This window comes from Quercus robur, chromosome 5 (assembly GCF_932294415.1).
Source record: "Quercus robur chromosome 5, dhQueRobu3.1, whole genome shotgun sequence".
NCBI classification, from domain to species: domain Eukaryota; kingdom Viridiplantae; phylum Streptophyta; class Magnoliopsida; order Fagales; family Fagaceae; genus Quercus; species Quercus robur.
The window spans coordinates 13,916,236-13,922,235 of NC_065538.1; positions in this window are offsets into that span (position 1 = coordinate 13,916,236).

Genomic DNA, 6,000 nt, shown 5'->3' on the forward strand with positions numbered 1-6,000 from the left:
TTAGGGACTTTATCCGATGAGTTACGATCTGTAGAGGCAGAAATTGTATTAGATTCAGTCCATGACATCGGTGAATCAAGAAAATGGAGACCCGTGGACGTGGTTGCCGCTAAGAAAATGATGGAAGATTTGTCAAGAAACAAGTGTGAAGATGAAGGCCTAAATGAGTCTGAAATTTTCATGTTCCAGGAGGACTGGCCTTATTGCAAAGATAGAGGGCGTGCCGACATGATTAATAGAATTCGAGCAAGGTTACACATGTTCTTGGAGCTTAGATGTTTTGTTTCAAGTTATTTTTCGAGGTTGATGGACCTCATAATGGAAATTCTGAAGAAGCGAATCCCGGAACAGCTGCTTGAGGAACATTGGATGAACCAGACGCTGCTCTCCACGTGCTTTCTTGACATCCCGGAGCTTAATCTTGTGTTCGAGTTCTTGGATGATCTCGACAATACTTGTGGGTTACAGAGTCTCTGCTTCAGTCTTGCGAAGGATGGGGTCAGGGGTGAGCCTTGTTTTGCTAATCATGAGAAGGTCGTATTCAATGAGGACTTCTCTTGTGTAGTTTTGGACAAGAGAATGTTGCGTGGAGAGCTTGTTGTGCCAAATGATGGAGCTGTTGTTATTACTTCTAGTGCTGATGAGGAAACCGAATTAAATGATGATGAATGTAAAGATGATATTGTGGATTGGTTATTGAAGGGGGTTACTAATATTGGGGAGCAATTGAAGCAGTGGACAAATTTGAGAGAAACCAGTAGAAGTCAAGGGAAAGAGTTTTTCAAAATCTATGAGGCTGAATTTCATCGGATGCAGAACATTTGTGAGAAAAAAAATACAGTATTTGAGAGACATTAAGGTATGGCAGAATTTGGAGAGTTTGTGTGTTGAAGAAGATAAGAGACGAGAAGAGATGTCAGGGTACAAATCATTGAGTTACGAGTATCTCTTGTTAGAGAGGCATAGGCACATTCAGAGGACAAATGATGATATTTTCGAGTTGGATATCATATGGAATATTTTGAGAAAACCTGTGGACAATGAAATAAAACTGGGGATCAAAAAGCAGATTGATGAAATAGTTGAAAAGGTATGATATAGCCAAATTTAAGAACAGGGCAAATTTTCCAAGTTGTTTAATCTGAAATTCAAAGTCTCTCTTTGTAGTGTTTGTGTTTGATATTAAATATCTTTCTTGATGAATTGTTATATTCCAAAGGATGATTGAATTTCATAATGTTTGTTGTTGCAGCTTTACAAATTTGATGCTATAATCAGGACAACAACTACTGCTATGCAGCAGACAGGGAAGAAAATTGATATGGTAACTGCTTATCACTACCGATCAATTATGGTGCCCCTGCTGAAGTCATTTATGCGGGTTTGTGTTGGATTCTCTGTGCTGTTTTGCTGAAGGTTTTCATTTATCTACCTTCTTACCGGATATGATTTGATGTTTTTGGTGTAATATTCTCCATCAATAGGCACAAATGGAAGATCTGGCTAACAAGGATGCAGAAAAGAAGTCTAAGGCTGCAGAAGCAGCATTGTTATCAGAACTTGATCTTAATGACAAGAAAAACTCTGACAAAGGAGGAGGTAATGCAAGACAAGGACAGGAAAAATCCAAGGACGAAAAGAAGAAAAAAGATCACAGGAAGTCAGAAGAATTAAAAGTAGTTATTGTTCTGTTTCGTTTTTATGGTAATTGCAGTTGTCTAAAGCTAGCCAAGTATAAATTAATATGAATAAATGGAGAAAGGGCAGGAACTAAAAAGCATCTAAACATGTTAAATATTAACATAATAGGCAGAAATTGGACTAATATACTTTAATTGGATGCATAAGACTTAAGATATGGAGGAGCTAGAGTTAAAAGTTGAAACAAAACTGGAAGATACTAAAAGAAATGGGTATTTCAGATGTAGAGTAGCCAAGTTAGGAAAATGTGGATCAAGTTTATTAGAATAGCAGTAATTTAGGATATGAACTGTGAAAGAGTCATAAATTGAGTAATCTAATGCATATGACATACGTTAGACATTGAACAAACACACATTGAAACAGATTATCACAGCAGCTAGATAACTGCATAATTAAACAGACATTTAACAATATTTAATATTTTTTTCTTTAATAAGGAATGGAATAATTGGATGACTAATAAATTAAGAAATAGGAAAGCTCCTGAGATTGGGTTTAATTAAATTTGATAAAACGCATACTTGTTTGAAATAGAAATAAAGAAAAAAAAGATATAGATCAGCAGGGAGTTCCCGGTTCCCACAAAACAAAGAGAATCGATTATACAAACTAACATCCCAAAAATATCAATTTTCTATTGTAGGCAACTGCATGTAGTGAGGAGAAGCAGGAAAATTTGGAGCAAATGTAAGTCCTTTTGTTTGTTATTAGTTTAACATTCTCATTGACTAAAACACATGTAAATTGTGTGAATATGTGGCCATATGTGCTCCCAATCTCTAGGCTGAAATAAAGTTCATTGTGTTTTACTTCAGTTCCTTTCATGCTGCACATGGTGGAGATGATCCTCCTAATCCTGAGATTGTTGGTCCTGTAACCACTGATGAATTGGAGCAAGAGGAACGGAAACTTACACCTGAGGAGGAGAAAGAGCAAAGAATGCTTGAAGAGCATTTGGAGTATCAGAGGCAGATTGAGAATGAGGCCAAACAAAAGCGCCTTGCTGAGCTAAATAAAGCTGGAAGCAGTGCAGGAAATATGGAAAAAATGTCCCTTAGACGCATCAACTTTGATGACTTTCACTGGAAATATTTTTATCAAGCTCAGGGTGTCAAATTGGATGAGAGAGTAGCACCCAAGAGAACTTGAATCTGACTAGACCCATTTAGAAGTAATAAATTGTCTTGGATGAAACACTATTGATATTTGTTGAAAAACTCTTGATGCATGTGATTAATCTTAGTTGGAATTTTCCCCTTTCAATCTTAGTTTGCACTGTGTTCAGTTCTCTAACACCCATGCGACTGGCAGCAGATAGGAAAGAGAGTCCGGTAATGGAGGTTGGAAATCTTTAACAGAATGGGACACATACTGTCATTTCTCTCTGAGAGGTACCATGAGCTTGCTTTAATATGCTATTGCCTTCTTCTTTCTTAATGATGAAACATTAAGAAGAGTACTACCACGTCCAAGTGTCCAGTAAATTTGTGTCTCAATGTACTTCTTCAGGAACATTTGACCCATGAAACATACCACCTTTGCAGATTAACATAATAATTCAATCGCTTAATAGTTTTGTTTATGTTTGCAAATGAAATGTGCATATGTGAATGATTTATGGCAACTGTGACACAAATTTGTGTTTGGTCAGTGGTTGCTGTACCATTGACCATTGTTATATATTGTCAACATACGAGAGGAAAAATAAGGGAAACTGGAAGACAAATCCATGAAGAAAATTTCATGACATAGATACTGTTCTTAGTAACTGGAATTGATAATCACCAAATAGAAAGCATAACAAATTAATGCAAAATGAAGATGCATATTCTGATGAATAAATTGTTTGTGATCAAAATGTCATCTAAACCTTTCTTCAACATCAATCCTTTAATTTTGAAAGTAGTTGTCTAGTAGTCCATATTTCTTAACAAAGCAATCCACTTAGAATTGTCAGAATCTTCTTCCCAATCTAAATTCTCAACCTTTCCAATGGAAAATTGCCAGCAACCCATCTAAAATGGTACAAATAATTGTAAAAAAGAAATATGAGAAAGAGAGAGAGAGAGGATCAATAACACATGTCTAATAATTTTCTGGACCATGACGGTATTGTCAGGTTTTTTACTGCAGGAAAATCATGCAGAAATCTTTCAACCAAATTGACTAAACTCATTGATGATATATATAGTTATTTTTGCCTCAACTTTTTGAGATTATTTAGCAAGGAAAATTTGTTTTCGTTGAATCCATCTAGGAGAATGCCATTGCATAAGAAGGGGGAAAAACGCCACAAAGTTAAGGATATAGGTATATTTATAACAATTTATAAAATTTAAACTAGAAGGGAGAATTGTTAACTTGGAGTAATTACCCAAGTTCAAACCCTCAAAATTTTTAAACTTTCCAACAAGTTCCATCATGGAGAATGCAGAAATTGGAAGGTCTCACATTTACCAAAGAGCAATATTTTGTAGTTTTCTTTCCCCTGGTTGTAGTTTGGCCTCTAAATTATTTTTAAGTGATGGATTGTTTTGTGGCCATGGCACAAAGGCTATTATGAATGAGTTAAATTATTTGATATTAATTCTTTTTTTTTTTATAAGCATATTTGATATTAATTCTTAAAACTAAAAGTATTAGTCTGCTTTTTGGCATTTGAGAATGAAGTATGCCATTTTAGATATCACCAACCTTACCAATCCATTTAATTAAATGAAATTTTTTATTATAATGATAGGGCTTATCTATATCAGAGATTTAAAATCCGTATTAGTAACATTAAACTTGTACATAAAGCGGATACATGAACAAAGGGATGAAAGGAAAATTAGACCAAACAGATCTTCAGATTTCAAATGATTTTAACATTTGGCCACTCCAGTCTAGTTCGCCCATTTCAGTCCATTAGGTCCAGTTTGGTTCATTCTCAACGTAATGTTGATAGGTTCTTGATAAAATTACACTTTTCTTATATTATTAAGATCTTATTTCTAATATAGGAGATGGATTAACTTATATCTACTTCCTCTTTATGTCATTCAAAAAGTATAAAGGATGAATCGTTTGTAAGGAGTACTAGAAACAAATTTCAACCACACATTACATTATTACCAAAATATCTTGCCTTATATATATATATACCAAGAGAAAGTTCTTATTGTCTCCTTCAGTGAAAATTGACAAAGATTATATGCTTGATCTAAGTAATATAAGAAAAATAATGTCTTTAAAAGGTAAAAGGGCATCGTTTGTTAACAATATAACTCTTTTTTTTTTTTTTTTGAGAAGCACGTTAACAATATAACTCGAGGCTTCTTCATGTAGCAGCTGTTGGATTGGCTTCTTGGTGAAAGGCATTCCCTACTTCTTGGACGGGCTGAGCTTAAAACATTCGTAGATATGCATGCATATAAGGTTAGTGTGTCTGATATTCATTCAGCTTGTATCAATTGCAAATTATGTGCAATTCATGAAGTGTCAAGGAAATTGATAATGATCAGAAAATAACATGACTTTGAGATGTCTTGAAAACACTTTCTTTAAGATGATAATTACTCTGTTCGAAAGAGTTTTTGAATTAAGATCAATTTACCTTTAAGATACAACAAAGTCACCAATTGTAAAAGGCAATTCTGAAGTTTCTTTTAAAGAGTGTTTCTTAGAAAATTGTGTATTTGACTATGATTCATCCGGCCCTTAATTTACTCTTAATTAGTACCTTTTTCATAATAATTTATAACCTTTTAGAAATATCCCTTAAATTTTTTTTTTTACTCTCTTTCTGTTTCAGAAAATAACTTACCACGTCTTTTTAAGATAATTTTTTTTAATGAAATCGTGTATCTAACTAGGATTTTTTTTAACATAATAATTCATAACACTTTTGAATATTATTAATTTTCAATATAATTCATAACCCACTCATCAAATTAAGTCCACCAAATAAAAACCCATATACATAATCACAAGAATATCACCCAAAAAGCTCATAAATCACATGAATATCATTTCTAAAGTTTAGATAAAGAGAACCTCTAGCAAAAGCATAAAAAACCCACCAAAAAGATTAGAAATTTTTATCTCAAATAAAATGGATGAAGATGTTTAGAGATTCCTAAGGATTTTTCCGATGATCTTGCCGAAAAAATGACGGTGGAGATGGTGGTAGGTAGTGTGGTACCGGTGGGGAAGTGTGAGGGAGTGAGAGAGCATTGTTTAGTGTGTTTGTGAGAAAAGAGAAGAAAAGAGAGCAGAGTGAGGTATGGCTGGCCAAAGAGAAGAGAGTGAGATATT